Source organism: Photinus pyralis, unplaced genomic scaffold (assembly GCF_008802855.1).
Source record: "Photinus pyralis isolate 1611_PpyrPB1 unplaced genomic scaffold, Ppyr1.3 Ppyr1.4_LG7, whole genome shotgun sequence".
NCBI classification, from domain to species: Eukaryota; Metazoa; Arthropoda; class Insecta; order Coleoptera; family Lampyridae; genus Photinus; species Photinus pyralis.
In genome coordinates, this window is record NW_022170738.1 from 39,090,793 (window position 1) to 39,115,180 (window position 24,388).

The window sequence follows — 24,388 nt, forward strand, 5'->3', positions numbered from 1 at the left end:
ATTTGCCTTTTTAATGGGTTTGAACAGCTAAGCTAAGTATCCTTTTATCGGTACGGGTAGATAAAGTTATCACTTTAACCGCAAGTGAGACAAATCATTGTAAAATCCAATGACATCTGTCATTTTTATTAAAGATGGGACACGGAACACGATTATAAATGAAGTTCAGAACAGAACAAAACAGACCCTAAGCTTGCTGTTTTGGACATCTAAATTAAATACCTACAGAATTTTTAGAAGTTCTATGATTTCCACGGCTTCTGCTATAAAATAAAGTGTTGTACTATCCACGAAGGGAAACACACCATCCCTTCATCGTCTTGTATAATAAATATCTATTACTTTGCGTTCACGAAATAAAGGTTTCAAATTCTTGCATCTTTTGCGTCAAAGAGAAAAAGATGCGAAGCGGATTTCAATTACGTAACAATTTTAAACAACACAATTTAAAGAATCCGCGTTTTCGCTTTGAAATACTACCTTACCTCAGATGTCTCTGAAGTTACCCTAAATTACGTGGGACACTGTTTCACTCTGCGCGATTACATTCGTCTTTTTGTATAAAAATCTGGAGCACAGCAAGCGAAATCTGCTGTTTATTTATACATGATACCCGTATGATATTTGTTTTTGCAATATACATCACGTGGTTAAATGCAAAAATGAACTACTCACCCCGATCATCGTATTTATATCCCAAAAATTCGGAAAAGCACTTCAAGTAGGCCGTAGTGTTGGCAGGGGTTGGAGGCCAGCAAAGGACCAGATCCGACGACGCGTTGCAATACTTTCCCTCGCCTAAATTTGTGAAGTTCTCGTTGTCTTTATGCTTTATTTTACAGTACAAATCGAAGAGGTCCTTCTTGTCACTACTATTAAAATCGGGAAACTCCACGTTTATTAAATGGCTGTTGTTATTCAAACCCATCTCGATTAGGAGGTCGCGCGAATCCTGCGGGAGATTCGCCAGTTCCAACTCCAAATCCATAATAAAGTTCGCGCACTTTTTACTAATTATTCACATAACTGAACTTTAATTAAGACACTTATCTTTACAAGCTCCATTGTACTTCTACAACATTCAGATTGTTGTACGTTTGCCATGGCCTTTATCACTTATTTGCTTAGATGTTTAACCAACCGCTGGTGTATCTCAGTATATTGTTGAGCCCTAAAAGTACTAATAATAGTTTATCTTAATTACCACAATGAAAACTAAGTCCTTGATTTGAAAATCATCGCTAACATCAGATTAAAACGTTTCGTTTTAGTGGTCGCTGTATTTTATCAAGGAGGTGGAAAAGGATTGCCTGGAACCCCTAAATTAAGCTCTAAATTTTACATAATTCGGTTAGAAGCAAAATGGATGTGTAACAAGGTTTGTCGCTTACGTTTTTTTGTCGTCTATATTTAAAAGACACTATTTACTTTACATCTACGATAAGATTTGTTGATGTTTAGCATGACTATCTGTATCACACCAAAGATTAATGATCCGCTACCGTTTAACGTAGGTATGTAGTAACTACAACTTTCCCAATAGTATATCTTAAACACCATTATCTTTTAATTAAACCTGACTTCCAGCATTTTTCATCTTGTAGGAGGTATAAGGAAGCTTGTTTGAGTTCAAAAAAGAACTTGATAACTTTATTTCGGGTTAATTAACTTCGAAATGTTTCAAGACATTTAGTGCATAGCTAATGGCCTCTTTAAAATAGAACGTTAATCTTGTAAGATTGTTGAATTTTCGGAAGAGGGAACAAAGCGATCTTTTGTGGGGATGAAATATATTTTTGTTAGCATTGCTACCAGATTCGTACTTTATCCTGATGAAATTGCTCTTAATCTCGTCTCTAATTCTTCTAGTAACTACATAACAGTAATTGACTATAGTGACATGGCACAACCCTCTAAAAGACGGATCAACAACTAGTCATTGGTAAAGGATGCAGAGGTAATGGCCGCACGGGGAACCATTGAATTAAAGATCTGTTCATATCCCTAGTTGGCAGTGGCGGAAATGAGAAATGAAAAAACAAGATACGAAGAATCGCATACGATTTTCAGTAGGGGAATTTTTCGCCAATCGGCTCGTGTTCGAAAACCAGACTTTTGATCCGGCTCACTGATCCTTGAACTTGTAGAAATCGATTGCCATCGTTATCTTTTTTCGTTCTCGAGGTAGAAGAGGAACAGACGGACAGCGGACAAAACCATCAGTTACGGAGAATTTTTTTTCTTTCGAAAAATTTCCCTGAATAGGATACTTTTTATATTAATTAAAGTTAATATCGGAAGAAAAAATATCTGCTCAATCGGATTTCGTGTGCATCCACGAATAAAGAGAGGAATAGGATTGGATTCGAAACGTTGAACCCTTTTTCAAAGCGAAAAACTAGAAAACCTAAACGCTCAGAACTGATTTGGACTTTATTGGTGTCAGAGAAGTGAGATGGAGTGGATGTGGAATAGAAACAGTAGAACATTTCACCTTCTACTAGTGGGAATCAAAAGTATAAATTGTGCACAACTCTTGTGCACATAAAGCGCATGTTTTAAACCAAAATAGCTAAATGGTTGGGTTATAAGGTAGTAGTATGCTATCGATGTGTACTTTCTTGGTAGATGATTAATGAGGAGGAAGCTCTTTACACATATAAAGTTTTAAAGGCCGCCTGGCATACATTCACAATCCTCCGACACTCTATTCTGCACCAATAGATTGCCTTTTATAAGTACCCCCTTCAGACACTTCGTTGTCAAGGTATTTGCTTCGACTTCACCAGCAGATATGTCTCGTCCAGTCGATTCATTTAGTCTTTGAGAGTACTTTCCTCCGACGAACAGTTTTCGAGATATTCCCTCTTAAAGTTTTGACATCACCCCCCTCCCTTTAAGACAGCCAAATTTGATGGCTGTTTGGCACAGCTTCGAGGTATAGCCCTATTACAAAAAATTCCAGGACTCTAGAATCATTCCTAGCCTAGAAGTAGTTCAAAATGGCCGGACGGACAAAAAGCAAACAATAGGTAGCCCATTTTTTTTTCTTAAAAAAATGCGCTAAAAATAGAACAAGATACAAAGAATCGCATATGATTTTCAGTAGGAGACATTTTTTCCACTCAGCTCGCATTCGGAAAGCAGACTCTTAATCCGGCTCATATTCACCAGCACTGATCCTTGAACTCATAGAAATCGATTGGCGAAGGTTTGATATCGGTGTCACTTTACTTTTTTCGAGTTATACGAGGAACAGACAGACAGTCAGACAGAGGAACAGACGGACAAAACCACCACATAAAGGAAATTGTTTTTCTTTCGCAAAATTCCCCTAAAAACTGTACGGAAGAATTAGGACAGAGGAAGGACAGAGATGCTGTAATATTGTGATTCAAAAATGCCAGTATGGGTAAGGAGGAGGTTGCGGGAGTGGTTGGAAAATACGGACTTGAAAAAAGAAGCTGATTGAGTGCAAAGAAAATAACTTGATTGCTTCGAACACATGGTTTGAGAACCATAGAGAAGGCGCTACACCTGGGAAGCACCTTTTTAGCACATTTTATATTGGTTTTATAACTATTTTGATACGAGGCCGGAATTCCGGTAGAGCCCTTAACGTTCGCGACACGATTAAAAACTATAAATTCACAATTTTGCAAAATCAAAAGAACGCCATGAGAGTACTTTCCAACTCTAAAAATTGGTGCAGTGAGAGAGAGTGCGAAAAAATCAAGAAACAATGCACCCTTAAAGTTCGTTGTGACAAATGGGAGGCTCAAAAAGTGAATGAGTGTATCTGGTTCTGAATTCAATATACCATTTTCTTTCTTGGAAAACATAGTTTCGAAAAATTACAGCCAACACGAACAGTCGATAATGATAGCATACAACTTAGCCCATAAAGATTGGTTAGAAAGGCTCCCCAACCGCATTAATCGTTCATTGATTTATTCTAAATCCTTTCAAAAAGTTGGCCGTGGTCTTTTGTAGCAGGATTTTCCGAAGAGGGTATGTGCACAACAAAAACGGCTTATACTACATTAACGTACATTAAATCCTGAAGACAAGATACATTAAACGATTTTTGAACATTTGTAGGCTGGAAAATGTAGAACTTTTTTTTACTTTCTTAACTGCGGTTTTGAAATTCTTTGTACTTCCCTTCCCTTTTGCATTAAACATCCCTCCTTCTCCATTCCTTGTAGCATAAAAATTCTAACCGTTTGCTAGCAAATTTTTGAAAATTTTACCCAAAAAAGAAGGATCAACCCCAATGTGAATAGTTAACGATAATTTTCAAAATCAAGTCTACGACATATTTAAGGTATACTTACATAGCACTAACGGGCACTCCAATACTGAGGTACAAGGTAGCCATCTGAAAAAAAACAAGAATATTAATAGATTAAATGATTAAGGTGATGATGAATTAAATGATTTTGCTTATAAGTTTCCAAAACTTTGAAAATGCAATTCTACACTGGTTACTTCAAATGGCCCGACTTCGTATTATGCTAAATTCGATAAAGATTATTCCCCAAAAACAGAAATTCAGACTCATCAAACGCTGTTCGTCAAAAATAAGTTTTTTTTAAATTCGGAAACTTTCACAATTGCCCTTTCTGTCAAAGCTCACCTTTTTCAGGTGTGTCAGGAACCATCAATGAATTATTTTGACATTTTGTGAACGCTTACTACACCAAATTTAATAACAAGACTTTTTTTTCAAACTTAAATAAACAATTTTTAGCATTTTGGAGTGGTAGAGGTGAGAAAATGTCAAAATAACCAAATGACAAAAAAAGCTTTATTTAGGTTATTTACTGCATTTATTTATCATTTAATTGTGTTCTGTATACATTTTATAGTTTTTTTTTATAATTTTTTAAATCGTTTTCATTTTTAGTGTAAATGTTTGCTGAATTTATGGTAATGTTTGGATTACATGGTCTTGGTCTGAAGTTCATATTTATATATTTGGTCATTCGTTTAAATATGTGGAATTTATCGAATTGTTGCTAACGAAAACCCTTTGGTTTAGACCACATATTTTGTTGTTAACTTTGAATTTGCCTTACAAGGCCATGTAATTTTCCACGTGTCTTTTAACGAAGGAAAGATGGAAGGAAGGCAGTGACCAACCACCACACCTGTCTGTGTTGGTCATGCCCTCCCACTTTGGGACTAGGTCAAGAATAGGAAAATTTCAGGAGTAATATCTCCAAGGTTACAGTATGGTGCGTAAGGATCGCCTACCTTTAGGCTTATCCCCATAAGTAAGGGTAAAAATCCAAGATGAGAGGATTGGAATTGTAACTAAAGTTAGGCAGGAATTACCGTAGTAGCTTAAAGAGGAAACTGAACTAAAATTAAAATATGTTCTAAATATATGCAAATAAACTGTTTCAAACCAATATAGAAAGCGAGCGACAAAGACGGACGGACAGAAAGTTCAAATGACAAATTTAACAGTTACTCCCATGACCATTGTGCACCTATCCCTAAAAACACAATTCAAAAATTAATTCGAAACCGTTCGCGAGTTCATTAATGATTCAAAACAGCACAAATTAGGGTTCAAAACACCGTTGGTAACAATTATAATGATTCAATTACACAATTTAGTGTATTTAAAATCGCTTCAAACCAAAACGGGCGCGATTTCTAAGAATGTATACCTGTAAATAGGATTAATTATTGTAATTCAATGGCATAATTTAATTTATTATTGTATTCCATATTTATTAGATTTAGCGCCCCCTCTGATACATGAGATTCAGTGCAAACAGCAACCTCGTAAATATAATAGGACGGTTACATTATCGGAAAAATAAACCCACGAAAGGATATAAGCGAGTTGAGCGAGCATAGGTTTTGTGTCGCCTGCCTTAGGGGGTTAATCCACGAAGCCCGAAATTTAATCAATGTCATGACCTATCTGTGTATCAATTATACGGAGAAACAAGACAATGTAAGGGGGTGCTACGCCAGTCGTAAGAAACTTAACACCGCTAAAACAAAAAAAAGTTTACATAAATCTGAAGAATCGAAGACTAAGAAGTGGATGCGTCTCTTCTTCACCTGGTGTTCCAAATTTGTGTTTATTTTATGTTTTTCTTTTTACGCACTCTCGTAATATTAACATTTAATCCAAAACCCAAAAAGTGAAGTAAAGATTTCTCGCGAAGAACGTTTTTCGAAATTGAAGTTCGAATCTCTTCGAAAACTTTCGTCTTAATTACCCGCAAGGATGTCTCTCGCTTTCTCGCTGCCCAAACTTCAACATTTTTCCCCAGATTCATTTCTACTTATTATTTTTGAATTAATTAACACCCACAAAATGGCATCATATGAATGAAAAGGGAAAAGAACTAACGTTTCATGTATATGGTTCACGTTGCGTTCCAATATAATAATATAATAAAATCACTTAAGATACTCCTGTCGTCAGATTTTCTAAAGATATTAAAAGCTCAACACACTATAGAGTTCAAATGAGGCAGAAAAACAATCGCTAAATTTTAATTAAAAGCTTCTAACTTCCCTACAATTTGAAATTACCAACCCTATACTTCGACACCCTGTACACATTCAAATGTTATGATAGCGAATAAACGTTCACATTATTGCTTCCTTCCTTTCGGCCCGTTACGTGGTTTTTTCGAATGAAATAAGAACGCTTTCAGAAAGTTTTAAATTATTCTGCCAGTACGAGAAGTGCTTTTTCAAAATGCAGTGTCTTCTTATTTTGCTTGAAACATTATCCTGGTTCGTTCCTATTGATTGATAGTGCATTACTAGTTTTAAATAAGTGAGTAGTTGGTATGGCTTTAGAAAATTTGTAGGTTTGTTTGTTTCAAAAGATCAGATTTCTCATATTTATTTATTAAATTTTGGAGGTTTCCGGAATGGAAACTCATCTCAATGTAACGAATTCTGATTTAGTCTCATCCCATTTGATTCCTTCGATGCCACAAAATTGATTAAAGCCAAATTGCGCGTAAACGTCTCGTCTACATTATTTATTCCTTCCAATTAACCGCTTTTATATCGTTTGGGACGTAAGCGTAAAGTAGAGTTACCGTCTTTCAAGTTCGTTAACGAAATTACTTTATAGGCGTAGTTTGTTCAACTTTTTAAATTTTAGAGCAATATCAATTTGTGAACATTACGAAAACCGTGGAAACTTTCCCGTTGCTTGATATTGAACCTAAACTCTCACTTCATATTGCAAAGTTAAGGTTACATAAAGTACTAAGGATTCTTGTTAGAAGTTGGCCAAAACAGGATTTGTAGAAATAAAGTCAAGTAAAATATTGCTTCATACATAACGTATTCTTAATTTCAGTTTAAGTACGCATAGAATTTGCTACAAATTGCAAATAGTCTGCTTGATACATGCCAGACATACATTTTGTGCAAATTAGTCGAACACATTTCTATTTCAAGTTCTTGTTAAAATTTACAGTAGATTACGAGTTAATTTTAATGCCGCTCGTTTATTCTTAATTTAAAACTTATCTATTATAGTTGAACGAGTACAAATATTTGCAAACAGTAGAGCTTAGATTCATGCCAAAAAGATCAAGAACAATCCGATTACCGTCTTTATTTTTTTTCAGATATAAACGATTGTAGTTTTTTACAATGGCTAGAAATAGGTAGTATATACAACACGTGTTTTTTACTTACCTATTTTAGTAAGCTATACATACATTTCCATTTCTGATATATATAATAGCTATTTATATATCAAGTACATAAACTGGGTCTTTATGGACGAGCCGTTTATTTAGCCGAGCGAGCTTGCGAGCGAGGCACAAAAAAACAAGGCGAGTCCCCATAAAGCCTATTTATGGACGCGATATATACAAAGATTTATGTACGACTGCAACAACCCCAAATGAAAATTTCATGGAATTCAATAAACGATAAAATCTATATATCATTGACAACAGATGTCAAGTATTTCTAAAATTCTTGAATTTACCTTGGATTGACACCTAAGTACGACTGTCACATTGACAGGCGGCCGTTTTACTTTATCCTTATGGACTAAGCCATAATATTACAAATTATGGCCACTAATTGCGACTGTAATCACCGCATTATCAAGCAGTCGTACATAAAGTTTGTTTTAGAAACACTTGACAAGAAGAATTGTAACCAAGGTTAGTTGAATTTAGTTAACTCATCATAGTAAACATTGAATATCTTTAAGATCCGCTGTCAGAAAAAATATTAATCTGTATAAAAAATGGGATGTAAACTTGGAATTAACGACACTTGGATGCAATTTGCAATTTTGGTATTTGAATGTATTTAGCCAGTCATAGAGGCCGTTGAATATTTCATTTCTGTCAGGAATCAGGGGATTCCGTAACACTTTTATTGAATGTAACCAAATTCAATGTTTTTACTTATATCGTGATATTAATAACGAATACAAAAAGAGTGTAACCGTATTTACCTGTATTAGTACAAGTCAAATACAGTGTGTCCCAGGTAGAACCACGCGGACTCCCTGGGACACACTGTATAAAAAGTTAAGGTATTTAAACGTAAAAAATGAGATGCAAAAAAGAAGGTGATGGAATCTTTTCTAATGATAAACTGCTTTATACACAAATTCGAGAGATTTCGAGTTTGTACTTACCATTTTAAATATTCATTGCGTGTTCCCTTACTAGAACGATTTCATATTTACGAATGTGTAGTAATTAACAAAACCGATGTTTTATATCACAATGAATAAAATCGGATATAAAACAAATACACACGATCAGGGTTGCCAATAAAGATTTTACAATCCCTTAGTCGTACTGGTTTGACCCTACTCGATGTACGTAGTAACCACGCTAGCGCTCTCTTTAATAATTGATTCCGACACCCTTTAGAAACTAACATTTGGACTTCTTTGTTTTTTACCTGAAAATTTAGAAATCTGACTGTCCGTTTTCAGACACCATGATGAAAGTTAGATAGGTACTCGTAGATACACTGAATTGAAAGTAGCTGGGGGTAAAATAAACATTTTTTCACAAATAAACTAAGATTTAAAAGTGTTTTTCGTTTTAAAGCTCCGGAAGAAAAAGTGTCTATACACAGCAACGATAATCCATAGAAGGATACACTAACCCCTTACTTACGATTTTGCGTATGCCCTCTTCGAAAATTATTCTAAATGCTGGCCCCAAACCCCCCTAAACTTTGCAATTGTAGTGTACAGATTATGCTCATTTAACCCTAGAAGATTAAATAAATTATTTCCGCTTTGTAAGTTCGCTCATGAGCACCCTATATTTTTCCTTAACATTTTCTGTGCGCCCAGTTGTCCCAGCGCCCAGTTGGCCGCCCCCAATGGTCTTACACTGTGCCTGCTACCCGATCATAGACCCTTTTTTGTGTTAACTTTTCTCTCTCAGTGGAGGGGACCAGCCAAAATTGTAAAAATCGCGAAGAGAAATCTCCTGCTTGTCCCTTATAACATAATGTAAACTGGTGTCCCATACCTCATCCCAAAGAAAGAGTTAATTCACTTTCTAATGGTTCGTTTGCGGTACGTAACGTTGAAGATGAGCATGAGAAGGTACAAATTTGCATTAAAAGGTTGGGAAAAAGAGATAAAACCTAAATCCAAGACTTGCACAATTTTGTATTTCTTGCAACAATTATTTGCCGGTTTTGGGTTTAGTTATATTTTGTCACACTGTACTATGGTACTTTTTTTAATCGTATAAGTTATTCAATAAATTCACTTACCCTACTGAACCGTATTCGTAGTGTAAATTCAGCCATAAAACAGCTAAAACAGTCAGATCGCACAAGCACGGGTACTGTTCGACATTTAAATTAATACTAATATTTCTCTTTTGGAAATGCATTGTTCAAATCATGCGCGTGCCTAAATGAATCATGATCTAGTAACTAGTTATTGACCTTCAAGAGTATAAACGATATCAAACGTTTAAGCGATAAAGATTTTAATTTGCGGGGTATTTTTCTACCATCTACAAATATTCTAACCGGGGAGATGCAGATAATTAAACATTATTGTTATTATAGTCCAGTACAAATTTAGAGCACAATTTGGGACAAAAGTTTAGTTTACATAATGTCGACCACATTAAATAGACAGGGTACAAATACACAGCGTCCGGCAACAGTGCGTCGGTCTTTCCTAGCTCCTAGATCCTTGCGCAAGCACTTTAACAAAAGTAAAATCGGAATCGGAATGCCTTGAAACAAAAACTAGATTATTTAAAGCCGTTGTGTCCTTAGTACTACTGTATGGTGCAGAGATATAGTTCAGGCTATATATTTTTTGACAAAAAAAAATTAGTCGCCGATTCAAACCGGGTTTTTCATGCAGGCGAAATGATTAGAAATTGGGAAAAAATAATTAAAACAGCTGAATTTTTCCGCGGGTGAAATCCCGGGGATCGAAAGGGGTGGAAAGTGATATTTTGCAATTTGTGACAAAACTATTAATTTTAGGCGAAAATGTTCAATGTAAAAGTTATAGAGAATAAAACCTCTTTTTCAAGGAGATGAAAAACCTATTTTTTTCGTCGTACAGCGGTGCGCGGGGTAGCAAAATTTTCGGGAAGACTTAAATTTTAATAAACAAAAATAAAAAAAATATTATTCCTATAGAAAAACTTCAAGAAAATCGCCAAAAACTGGAAAAACATATTTAAGATATACACGGTTTTTAACATGATAAATCAACGTGTTGGATGTGAATAAAGATTTTTTTGAAATCTGTCTTCTCGCTTCTCGTTAATGTTTGTTTAAATATTCTCTTTTGTTTCCTATGCCCAACTGTTTTAGTTAAAACATCTTTATTATTTCTTTTTTCCGCCTTTTTACCGCAATAAAAGCAAAGTAAAATCGAACTATCTTGCTTCCTGAACAATTTGTTTTTGGTCATTTACTCTTCTTCCTGACTGTTTTACGGCTGATGCAATTGCGTTGGGCCTGTTGATAAACTTACAAAATCTGCAATAATAAGGATGTCAGTTTTACCGGCCAAATCAATAAATGATTTGAGATACAAATCCTGGAATAAACTTCATGAGGATTTTATTCATAATTCCTGTAAATTAACGATCAACAGGCCAAGCGCAATCGCATCAGGTGTAAAACAGGCAGGGAGAAGAGTTAGTGAATAAAAACAATTGTTTAGGAAACAAAAGAATTCGATTTTACTGCGAATTGCTATTATTGCGGTAAAAATGCAGAAAAAACAAATAATGAAGATGTTTTAATTAAGGCACTTGGGCACTAGGAAACAAACAGAAAATATTTTAGCAACATTAAAGAGAAAAGAGAAGACAGATATCAAAAACTCTTTATTAGCGGGGATCCAATACGTTAATTTTGTTGCAGAAAAAGCTAGTTATTTCCTATGTCAAAAACCGTGTATGTCTTAAAACTCTTCACCCAGTTTTTTCTGCTTTTCTTGAAATGTTTCTATTAGAATAATATTTTTTATTTTTGATTATTAAAATATAAGTCCTTACGAAAATTTTGCTCCCTGGAACGATGGACGATGAAAAAAAAATAGATTTTCATTGCCTTGAAAAAGAGGTAGTTTTTTCTGAAATCTTCAGATCTCGGAAACGGTTATGCGAAAATAGTCCACATACAAAAGTTGTTCATTTTTAGCGCATTTCCACAAAAATAAAAAAAAAATGCGCTATTGTGGCCACTTTGTCCGTCCGTCCGTCCGTCCGTCCGTCCGCTAATTTTGCGACGCTACTAGTTTTTTATCTTAAGAGCTATTGTTCTACTTTTTTCGCTATTTGGTTCGTTATGGTGTCGAGTCTTGTACCAAGGAAGGAATTTTTTCTGTACCGCTTACAAAAAAAGTTATTGTAAAAAAAACAAAAAACCGTTTTTTACATGTTCCATAATTTTACACTTTTGCCGTTTATTAACGATCCTAGAGATCGTTTATAATTTTGCATTGCTATCTGTCGCCTGCCGGTTGGTCTGTCCGTCTGTTCCTTTGTTGTCTGTCCATCTATCTGTCCGTGTGAACGATAACTTTGTTTAGAAATGTTCGATCGCTTTTACATCTCCGTTAGTTATGAACTGAATTGCATGAAATTCAATATGGGCATAGATTTAGCCATATAATACGCAATGCCAAAAGTTGAATCGAATCGATTCAAAATTCACAGTGCCCTTTTCGCATCTCGACCATTTATAAGCCGAATTGCAAACTTTTTTACTTATAAAAGTATTTGAATGAAATTTGATACATAGGCACTTGGGATAAAGGAAAATCAAACGCCAATTTCAAAATTTGGTTTTGCGCATGCGCAGTGCCAACTTTTTTATTTATGGAAGAATTTAAACGAAATTTGATACATAAGCACTTCGAATAAAGGAAAATCAAACGCCAATTTCAAAATTTGGTTTTGCGCATGCGCAGTGCCAACTTTTTTTATTTATGGAAGAATTTAAACGAAATTTGATACATAGGCACTTGGGATAAAGGAAAATCAAACGCCAATTTCAAAATTTGGTTTTGCGCATGCGCAGTGCCAACTTTTTTATTTATGGAAGAATTTAAACGAAATTTGATACATAGGCACTTGGGATAAAGGAAAATCAAACGCCAATTTCAAAATTTGGTTTTGCGCATGCGCAGTGCCAACTTTTTTATTTATGGAAGAATTTAAACGAAATTTGATACATAGGCACTTGGGATAAGGGAAAATCAAACGCCAATTTCAAAATTTGGTTTTGCGCATGCGCAGTGCCAACTTTTTTATTTATGGAAGAATTTAAATGAAATGTGATACATAGGCACAATAAAGGAAAATCTAGCGCTAGTTTCAAAATTTTATTTTGCGAATGCGCAGTGCCAACTTTTTTATCTATGGAACTATTTAAGTGAAATTTGATACTTAGGCGCTTGGAACAAAGGAAAAGCTAACATTAGTTTTAAAATTTAGGTTTGCGCATGCGCAGTTCCAACTTTCTTATTTAGAAAAGCATTGAAATGAAATTCTTCTCATAAACTGAAATTGAAGTTGCACGTCAACAATGGATTGCCCATGAGCAACGCTATCTTTCATATTTGTGGCCGGATTTTTACGATTTTAACAGAAGTTGCATCTTACAAATGTGAAATGAATGCAAGTGGAAATGCGCTTTATGTAAATCGTTTACGATTACTTTTTAACTTGTTTTATTCGCTATAACCTTTACATTGACCATCAACCCTCGGGACTTCACCCGCGGAAAAATTCAACTGTTTTAATTATTTTCCCCCAATTTCAAATCATTTTACCTGCCTGAAAAATAAATTATTTTAGAACTATTTAGCCTGAACTAATATGGGCGCTGAGATATTTAGAGATGGCGGAGAGAGTTCAAGTTAAATATTATCAGAGCTGGGCAGTATTCGATTTTGTAAATACTTTTTAGTATTCAAATCCTATAAAGTATTCAAATACTTTGTAATTAAATACTTTTTTTCACTACTAGCGTCTGATGACATGATTATTAACCTTTTTTCCACTTGTAAAGTAGGCTTTCTCGGCATTTGTTCAAAGTGGTTAATAATTTTTTATTATTAACTAGTAGTCAATAATGAGAACTGTCTCGCTGTCACTTTTAGAAAACACAACCCGAAATTTCGCTCAATGAACGTTTAGACAAGTTCTCTAAAACGAATAATTGCCACCATTCGCAATTTCCAGAGAAATTACATACCTAAAATTATCACATTTTGAAAAAATTCGAACAAAATTACTCTTTGAAAAATCTCAATGACAGAACAAAATACGGCCTGTTTGACTTGTACTTCCACGTACTTGATTGACATGTTAAATTAAGAAACAAACAATTCTGTCCAACCGTTAACTCTCTTATCAATATAATATGTTAATTTAGAGGATTTCAAGTGCTAGTATAGTGAAAAAAATAGTATATATACCACGGTAGAGAAGTCTATTATTGCCTTCGCACCTTACACCCCTCGGCGCAAGCGCCTCGAGATGTAATCTTGGTGCTCAGGCAATAATAGTGGACTTCTCTACCTTGATATATAATGTACTATTTTCGTCGACCTCTCGATAACAAAATAAATTACACCTTAGTTACAGGTGTAACAATGAAGCTCATTAATGGTTAGAAACCATTATACGTTAGCAACCATTAATTGTTAGCAACCACTTATATATAACCATTATGCATTAGCAACCATTAATCGTTAGCAACAACTTATACATAACAACCATTTTATTAAAGGGAATGACATTTATATAACAATTCACTTTCGGCATCAGCTGAGAACCTAACTATTTTAATCTCGCTTTTAATGTAGTGAGATCAGTAGTCAGTATGGTCACCAACGATCTCAGCAAAGCATATCCTGATGTGTAGCTTCTCGGATAAGGTATTGTTAAGGTATTCAGTTACTTTACCTTCAACAGTGAGTACGTCGACCACACGATTTTGTAAATACTTTTTAGTATTCAAATCCTATAAAGTATTCAAATACTTTGTAATTAAATACTTTTATGGAAGCAGTATTTGTATTTGTAACTCAAATACTTTCACAAATATTTAGTATTCGAATACTTCGCAAGGTATTTGAATACTTTGAGAAGTATTCAAATACTTCGCATAGTATTTGAATACTTAACCTTCCTTTTTTTTACCAAAAATCGACTGCACCAAAATTTCTCGGGAAAACACTTTTTCTTATTAATTTTGGTGCGTAGAATCCAAAACAATTCGTACTTTTTCGATGAGACTTCTCAATCAAAAGTTATAGACTAGAAACCAATTTCGAAAGAAAATTCAAAGGGCTGTAACTTTTGAACTAGTAGCTCAATCTTGGAACTGTTTGAAATTATGGATTCTACGGGCCACATTCTATAAGAAAATGTTTTTTCCCGGTCGATCTCAGACAATTTTTTTTCCGGCCTCAAAAAAAGGCAGTACTTTTAAGTTATTCAAATATTTGAGGACAATTTAGATATGTTTAGGGAAAGTTTCCATTGTCACAAAATCAAATATAAACATCCGATACATCTGAATACCGAACTCGATAGTCTACGTAACTTAAAAGCAATAGGGACCTTTTAAGACCATGTGTACCGATTTTCAAAGCGATCGCACGTTTCTAAACAAGTTATCATGCACACGGACAAACGGATGGTCAAAAATTGATCTGTTCCAAAATCGCTAGGATTAATTTCAGAAAGGCGTATGTATCATGTGCACGACGTACGATCGCTTTGAAAACTGGTACACGTATTCTTAAGGATATAACTGGTATAAGAAAGGTCCTGGTAGGTACCTCCTATATAATAATATAATAATAATAATACGCTTTTACTCCCCTTAAATTTGTATATAACAATAGAAATATAAAAAAAGCTAACCCCATACAAAGTATAACTTGATTTTTTAAGTAGTATTAAGCCTTTCATCTAGAATACTATTTAAATTTTTAATGTATTTGAGTGACAAGTATACTTTTTATTGTATTCGAATACTTTTCAAAGTATTCGAATACTTATTTTTTTAAGAATTTGAATACTTTTCAATGTATCTGTATCTAGTATTCGCTTGTGCTGGACGTAAAAGTATTTAGTATTCAAATACCTTTGATTTGTGTAAAGTATATTTACTATTTAGTATTCAAATACATTTTGAAAGTATTCTGTCCAGCTCTGAATATTATCAACAAATATTTCATTGGCCAAGCAAGAGCGTAGTGTGTGTAACGATAGTTGCAAATGTGCATTTAATTAAATTATTTCGAATTCTTGTTGCGAAGTTAGACATTTAGGGGTTTTAAAAGATTTATAGGTTCGAGATTATTTTCCAAATGGAAACTTTACAGAATAAATTGTTCAAATGCAGTAAAATAGTCGTGGATTTATTCCTGCGTTGTTTCTTTTCTATGAAGCTTTGTTGCTTAATTTTAGGAAACCGGTAGATTGATCATGATGAAAATTGGCATATTTAGGGAACGATTTATAGTCATTCAATTTGATTCGTAACGCGAGATTTAAACGAACGAATTAACAATTATAAACGTCCAATCAGTCATTTTAATTGGTGTTAATTAACCACAAAGTGAGAAGAAGATCATTCCGGAAGATCAACATCGCAACTCAATATTTTATTTTTTCCGTTGAGGTTGAGAACTAACAAGGTGGTTTATTTTCATTGTAAAATTTGGGCAAAGAGTCGTGTTCCGAGTGCCGCTGTTACGAGTACGAAACCACAATGCAAATTGGAATGCGTGCACCTTTTGATTTTTTTAAATACACTCAAAACGTAGTGCTAATGTGGTGCTTAAATTTGCAAGCAAACTATAAACAGTCAAATTTTGAAGTTAATTTCGTTGACGAAGAACTCCATTGTGTTTTGAGTAAATTTAAAAACACATAGAAAAAATCGACATTCAAAAATTTAATTTTTATATAAATATTATATAAATTTTTGAGTCTCGATTTTTCCTATTCGTTTATTGAAGTTAAATATCAGAAAATTGGAGAAAAGGAGAAATTTTCAATACATCAATTAATCATACCAAAATTGCCTATAGACCTAGCAAATAATTATTACAGTAAAGAATCTGCGAGTTCCTTTAGAAACCCCAAAATTTGATTTCGAACAATAAAAGAAGTTCAACCCCGTTTTATTGAAAAAGGCTATTTCATGTAGAAATGGTTAAATTTTGCCTCTGAATATTTTCTCAATTTGTCAATTTTCCTAGCCTTCAGATACCAATACAAGGTTTTTGACAGTTTTTTTTAATAAAACGAGGCAAGATTTAAGGGTGATCAAGGGAACTAAAGATGATTATGGACCATTTTAGGAGCGCATCTCCCAAAAACAATTTAAATCCTAGGTTTACTTATATGGAAATAATGTTTGTTTTATCTTCTCTGCCGTCCAATTTTCATTCGCATTTCCATAATAATTCCACTAATTCTGAAGAGCTACACACTAAAATTCTATTGAGGTTCCCCCCAACAATGTATAATTTCTACAACTCCTCGAAAAGTACACAACGTCCTTGGCAGGTGAATAAAAGCTGGCCTTTACACCGTTCGTTAATTACTGAGCATCACGATGACACTTAAATTGAACGCTTCGCCGAAGAAAAGATTATCCTCGGTTCATCTAAGTCTACGACACGTAGGATCATAAATGCTTAATTCGCAGATGAAGGACATTGCCAAGATTAAATCTAGCAATAAGGACGCATTTTACGAGCCGTCTTCCTTGCGACATTTACACTAAACAAACTACTTCAAAACGTCTGGACAAACGCTAGGCAAATGTTGCATTTTAAATCGGGAAAGCTTCGTTACTAACACAAAGGGCACGTAAGCTCTCGTCTATGCGATTTGTAGGATAGGTAAGCTCTCTTTATTTCGTTTTTTAATGTAATTGCATTCCTCTCGATCCTTTGTGTAGATACTTTCTCATGTAAAGATAGTAGTAATTGAAAGGTATAAGGGTTTTCTCTTTTCTTTAATTCTTTCAGGTTGTTTTCAGTTAAGCACTCAAACGCGCATAACGTGTAATTATAATCTCGGTTTAAATGAGTATTGTACCCGTTTCCTTGCGCAGTTTATTGAAGTTTGCTTTTAAATGTAAAGTTGGGAAACGCTCCCCTTTCGCATGAATACGTAATTTTTCCATTAACGCAAGATTTGCTAAGGCTGCCAATTTTTAAGAAATTATTGGGATTATGCCGAAATTAGAAGAACCTCGATGAGTAAATCGCAATTATTTTGTATCCTTTCTTGGGCGAATTGTTTATATTGTTGGTTTACACCGTCGGCGTTGTGTTTCTTCTTCTTCTTCTTTCATTCATGGCGCCTCGATGCCTATCAGAACTTCTGGAATATTCAAGCCAACAGTAGTCCCTAATATAAATTATGATCTTGAATCTTGATTTTTCCTAGTTTAGAACACAATCCGTTGCTAAGGAATTATCGTCAAACCATCACTATCTCCTAATTACAGTGTCATGTTGAGTGCCTTAATTTACCTAAGCGAATATCTTAATGTTGTGTATCAGTGTATCTATAATTAGCCGTCCAACTTCTCAAACCAAATTACGTCCCCTTCCGGCACATCTCCCAGAGATTGAGCGTAGAAATTTCGATGGTGTTTACTCACGAAAAATAAACAAATTTCTATTTACTTCTCTGTTGTTTGTTCCAGTTTGCCAATTTGTATTCGAAAACTCAACTTATTTCGTTTAACTAAATTGAGGAAAGAGACGATGTAAAAACGACTATTGAAAAACGCCACCCGTTCCGTTACGCGTTTCGCAGCAAGTAGAATATAATGATAGGGGTATGAGTGAATACCAAAAGTTTAAATTCGCTTTGAAGTTTCGAAAATGCAATCGTAATTACAATGAGTTTCACAACGAAACAAAATTGCTGTTTTAATTGTAACTACCCACCGAAAGATTTGTTTTTTGTAGTTTGAACAATGTGTCGGTAGGAAATTGAACATTTTGCTCCAATATGAATCCCTGAGGGGCTGTTTGCTCTCCTTTCAGTTTATTTCGAAACAATGTGGCTTTAATTCAATTTGAAGTAACGGAATATTGTGCTGCGAACGTACTTTGAACTTTTTACGGTTGCGATAAAGGCCATAATAAAAATGAAGTGGATTAGTACTAGGGTTACGTACTCGTTTTATCCTTTAACGTCTTTGAAAAGTCACGTTTCTAAATCAGACAAGATGGGAGCGGTGTAGTATGTTGAAGGGTTTCTTAGGCTAAAGATTAATTGCAGGTTCTTACAATGTAAGTTCCGCGATTGTAAATCCAGTCTTCGGTTAACCCAAAGATTAAATGTAACTTCCAAACCTATTAAGTGCGCCTGTTGATGTTGTGTTAAACAAGATGCCAAGAACCGGAAATGGAGTTATATTTTCAAATATTAACTATCAGTGCAATAATGGGCAAAATTTAATGTTCGAAGTTGGAGGAAATGAAGTACACGCTTGGATATTTTCCAATCAGATCTGGGCAAATAGAAGCAGTCTCCGCACTTCTTTGTACCACGTTTCTGATTTATATTAAAAGCTGTCATTTCTCTGAAAGTATGTTAAGTGAATCTAATATGACTTGATGAAATCAATCTCTTAAATGATTTGGGTAGAAGCCCAATCTTGGAACTGTTTGAAATTATGGATTCTACAGGCCACATTCTATAAGAAAATTTTTTTCCGGGTCGATCTGAGACATTTTTTTTTAGGGGCTCAAAAAAAGGCAGTGTATAACCTTCCTTTTTTACCAAAAATCGACTACACCAAAATTTCTCGGGAAAACACTTTTTCTTATTAATTTTGGTGCGTGGAATCCAAAACAATTCGTACTTTTTCGATCAGACTTCTCAATCAAAAGTTATAGACTAGAAACCAATTTCGAAAGAACATTCAAAGGGCTGTAACTTTTGAACTAGTAGCCCAATCTTGGAACTGTTTGAAATTATGGATTCTACAGGCCACATTCTATAAGAAAAATTTTTTTCCGGGTCGATCTGAGACAATTTTTTTGCGGGCCTCAAAAAAAGGCAGTGTATAACCTTCCTTTTTTACCAAAAATCGACTACACCAAAATTTCTCGGGAAAACACTTTTTCTGATTAATTTTGGTGCGTAGAATCCAAAACAATTCGTACGTTTTCGATTAGACCTCTCAATAAAAAGTTATGGACAAAAAACAAATTTCGAAAAAAAATTCAAAGGGCTGTAACTTTTGATCTAGTAGCCCAATCTTCAAACTGTATGAAATTATGGATTCTACAGGTCAAATTCTATAAGAAAATGTTTTTTCCCGGTCGATCTCAGACAATTTTTTCCGGCCTCAAAAAAAGGCAGTACTTTTAAGTTATTAAAATATTGGAAAACAAGTTAGAAATGTTTAGGGAAAGTTTCCATTGTCACAAAATCAAATATGAAAATCCGATACAACAGAATACCGAACGATCCTGGAGTGAAACTTTTTGACCCGATAGTCTACGTAACTTAAAAACAATAGGGACCTTTCTTATATCCTTAAGACCATGTGTACCAATTTTCAAAGCGATCGCACGTTTCTAAACAAGTTATCATGCACACGGACAAACGGATGGTCAAAAATGGATCTGCTCCAAAATCGCTAGGATTAATTTCAGAAAGGCGTACGTATATCAGTGCACGACGTACGATCGCTTTGAAAACTGGTACACGTATTCTTAAGGATATAACTGGTATAAGAAAGGTCCTGGTAGGTACCTCCTATATAATAATATAATAATAATAATACGCTTTTATTCCCCTTAAATTTGTATATAACAATAGAAATATAAAAAAAGCTAACCCCATACAAAGTATAACTTGATTTTTTAAGTAGTATTAAGACTTTTATCTAGTATACTATTTTACATTTTTAATGTATTTGAGTCACAAGTATTTGAATACTTTTTACTGTATTCGAATACTTTTTATAGTATTCGAATACCTTTGATAGTATTAGAATACTTTTGAAAGTATTCGAATACCTTTGAAAGTATTCGAATACTTTTGAAAGTATTCGAATACATTCTAAAGTATTTGAATACTTATTTTTTAAAGTATTTGAATACTTTTCAATGTATCTGTATCTAGTATTCGCTTGTGTTGGACGTAAAAGTATTTAGTATTCAAATACCTTTGATTTGTGTAAAGTATTTACCATTTAGTATTCAAATACTTTTTGAAAGTATTCTGTCCAGCTCTGGGTATAGTTAACATTATATAACAAAAGTAAAGCCGACCCCTACAATGTGTTTACATTCAATTACTTGGATTCTTTATTTGCCTACCACCAGCGAAACAATAAAAAGTAATTGATTTCATACAAAGGAAGGATAAAATGTCAAGGAGAACCGAATTAGCATATTATTGGGTTGATTCCTCAGTGCTTACATGGAAATTTACTACTTTTATAAGGAACGCGTGATAATATCATGTAAATTTTCTGAAATATTTACCTAAACGTTCTGTGGCAGTAGGTACCTTTTACTACTTCACTAAACATTTCTCATGTTGGCTGATCTGATCAATTATTTGTGTTCCAAATTCTGGTAGTAGGTACCAAAAACAATCATAAAATCTCTGATATGAGCAGTGAGTTAGGGCAAAAAATTGCAAGTGTAATTCCCTATTTAATCGTGTTTTTATGTCTAGCTATGTACAACATGTAAATGGGTGTAACGCGATACTGAAATTACACGTGTACTGAACCCCGTAAGCGAGCGGCGTTATCTATTATAAATGGAAACGATCGGCAAGGGTGCATTAATAAATACTTGTCGTTCCGGGAAAAGTATGGAACGAAAATGTATATGACATTTTTTCAATTCTCATCTGATCAATCGAAAAAAAAGAAGTGCGTACAATTTAATTTTGCAATTACCCCATTTATTCAGCCACCTACGATTTAAGTCCAAGCGGCACTTGTCGGCCGAAACTAAAGCATAACTTTTAATTAAAAAAATATTTATGGAAGTTTTATACGTATAATAGTACAAGCGTGCTTCAGAATTAAATAACTTGGTTTGGCGTAATGAGCGGTTTCACTTTCATGTATTTAGCGGGTAACTTTTAAAGGCGGGAAATAAATCGGAAAAGCAAGATGTTTTGCAATGTAGTAGAGAGTGTCTTAATTAACAAACATGTATAGCAGTGTAGGCTACTTTCAAATGTTTGCCGGCAAAACAAGAATGAAGGTCCTATTTACAATTTACATTCATCCTTTTCGAGTTTAACATTTGCCGTTGTGCTTTTTTCAGATTGTCAGACCGACCGTAAATTTACATGTCTGTACCTATTTTATTAGACACAAACACAACCGTTGCTTTGATACACATGTACGAGATCAAACAGAATTTAAGGTTTATTTGTAGTAAAAGCGGTTATTATCAAGTTTGGTTCTATAAAGACTTTATTCCTATCAAAAGACACAAGCGTTTCTCGCATGGAGACTTTTTTTGTATGTTGTTGGAAATTTTATACAATAGTTCCACACTAATTAAGTTGAGAGAGTTATTCTTCACAAACAAATTTGGTTGTGATGATAAAGAATTTATGTGGATGATTGCGGTCAACGAAATATGTGTCATTTCTAACTAGTAATTTCCAATGGGTTTTTGTTCTTTAATTACTTGAGGCGTCAAGACAGCGGTGATCGGTTTGCAGATTCAGTCATTTGCATTAGTAAACTCATCATGAGATAAAGTCAATGTTGAAATTTTTGAGTCAGCTTGTTTTAGTAAAGAGATGGGATTTATTAACGGCTCTGAAAATCAACTAGGATTGGTAGTAGAAAAACACAAAACCAATTAAAAAATTAAACGTCGCCATTTTGTAAGATAATTCGCCATTTATGGGCTCAGTAAATAAAGAGGGGAGCATTCGGAATTGGAAAAATGAACAGATGAAGTCTCTTCGTAGTCAGAGAGAGAGAGAGAGGGAGATCTTTTTCATTAAAAATGGGAATTAAACAAAAATATTTCGGTGTGAAGTTGAGTTTAGTTAGGCGTAGAATTATATTTTTCGAAGAAGATCAGTTTCGGGAACGTTATGGTGTGTAAAATTTAATTCGAAGAATAACCTAAGTAAATGATACTTCCTTTGAACACGGAAGTACATGTGCTGACCGAAAGAGTTTATCATTACGTGTTAAAGAAACACTTTGCGTTGTATTTCGTACGTATTTAAAAAATCGCGAAAGATTTAAATTAACTCGTACAGAGTGGCGAAATTATAACACTGTCAACATTTCAACAATAAACTTACTTCAATCGCTCCCCTTGTTGGAGACGTATTTTTTGCAACTGCTTACTGAGGATTTTTTCCAATTATGTTAAACCGTAACAAACTTCAGTAAAAGTGAGTAGTGTATTGAAATGACGTTCTGGGAAGTTAAATTTCCGCTTACCAAAACACCGAAAGTGGAGTCCATTGCAATAAAAAATGGCCCAATTGGAGAACCTATTACCAGAATTCATTATCGGCGGGTTATTCGAAAGGAAACATCTCATAACGACCCGATTCCACTATCTAGCTGCACTAATGCTAAGAACTTCCACGAAGAGAAAGTCGGAGTCGAAGGTTAGCTTTATTTATTTCAATTTAAGCTGTCAAAAGTTATCGAACACCTTTGTAGAAAAGTTAACGTAAAAACTTTCTTTCGCACATCACATCAAAGACGTTTTTGTTTATATTTACGTTTGGTATTGAAGTTTTAGGTATGTTTTTTTAATGATTTTTTACTATGCGTTTCCATGACGTTTCTTCGTATCTATGACCAATAGCTCAATTGTTGAGTGACAGAAAATGGTGAATGTCAATGATATTATGCAATTATGGGTATTAAGGATCACTATGCAAAAAAAATTCGTATACAACACTTGTTGAACGTGTCTTTTTTTCGTGAATTTGCTTGATTAACTCGGCCTTCGCCCTCATTAATCAAACTGCAAATTCATGAAAAAAAAAACTATTTCTATTCTAATGCCAAGGCAACCCAAAACATTCCTAAAACTTCAATACCAAACGTAAATATAAACAAAAACGTCTTTGATGTGAAAAAATACATATCAGGTCTTGATACTGGACTTTCAAATTATGATATTAATATTAATGTGTAAATTTAAGATTCGTGTTTGGTTCAAGAATTTAATTTTTATTCCATAATTTCAAGAATCAATCTGCCAAATTCTAGGGTTCATTGATTGTTAGTATTTTATCTTTTATAAAGAAGGGAATAAAAAATTGTTTAGGTGCGCATATAAATATATGTTTTTTTCAAATTTGAGAATTTTTAAAAAAATAAAGAGACCATTACAATTGAAATTACGTTAAAAGGTTATAACAAAAAATTGATTGTACAAATTGAAGTGCATGTGGAAATATTTTAATTTTGAAGTCATTTCATTATACAGTTATATGGCCATTTGGTGTTTCTTTTTGCTGACAAGTGGAATGAAGTAACAAATTTTTGTAGCACATTTACAAAAAGTTAAGGGATCAATTTCTACAGTAAACAAGAGGTAAAATTTTGGAAAGCTTTGGGCTGTCCGAAGGACAAATAACAATGCATTTAATTTTTGTATACAGTTTCAGTTCAGAATTTCAAAACTTGGTTCAATTTCGTGAAATACCCTCATTTTTTTAAGAAGTTTCATGCAACACCCCCATTGTTGTTGCTATGTAATTCAAGCGACATCTACTTGCACAGTACCTACAATTTAAATGGAATCTTTATAATTAAATAATAATAATAAATGTATTATGAACCCGTATAATGCAAAAAAGTTAAAGTAATACTTCAATGAAACTATAAGATT

General features: G+C 34.0%; 1 long non-coding RNA gene across 1 annotated transcript in view; it reads right to left on the reverse strand.

Annotated features, from left to right (window-relative positions):
• Positions 1–675: 675 nt before the first annotated feature.
• Positions 676–24,388, reverse strand: part of LOC116176641 — a 63,716-nt gene continuing 40,003 nt past the window's right edge. The window contains exons 4-5 of the long non-coding RNA XR_004146481.1: positions 4,338–4,381; positions 676–1,171 (exon numbers count right to left, since the gene is read on the reverse strand). This is a non-coding gene — a long non-coding RNA (uncharacterized LOC116176641). The remainder of the gene's footprint in view (positions 1,172–4,337; positions 4,382–24,388) is intronic.